The sequence below is a fragment of the Propithecus coquereli genome, unplaced genomic scaffold (assembly GCF_000956105.1).
Source record: "Propithecus coquereli isolate 6110/MARCELLA unplaced genomic scaffold, Pcoq_1.0 Scaffold39, whole genome shotgun sequence".
Lineage (NCBI taxonomy): Eukaryota > Metazoa > Chordata > Mammalia > Primates > Indriidae > Propithecus > Propithecus coquereli.
Genome location: NW_012149618.1, coordinates 9,283,481 through 9,283,845, shown reverse-complemented (window position 1 = coordinate 9,283,845; position 365 = coordinate 9,283,481).

Below are 365 nucleotides of genomic sequence, written 5' to 3'. Positions count from 1 at the left end.
TTTAGCATGTATTTATACTACAAGTACATTTGTAGTATATATATTTGTAGGACTCTTTGTACATTCTGCATAGTAGTCCTAGGACATAGGAAATCAATAAGAAAATAACAATAGAAAATATATTCTTAAAAACTCAACAGTAGTTCTCAAAAGAGGCTATCTGAATGGCCAATAGGCATATGAAAAGGTACTTAACATTTTAACCTCATTATTCATCAGAGAAAATAAATTAAAACCAAATGAGATACACAGTATATAAAACTGATAAGAATGTAAATTGGTCCAACCACTTTGACAATATCATACGTCTACTTAGACTCAGCATTTGTACTCCTAGATATATGTCCAACAGAAATGTATACTCA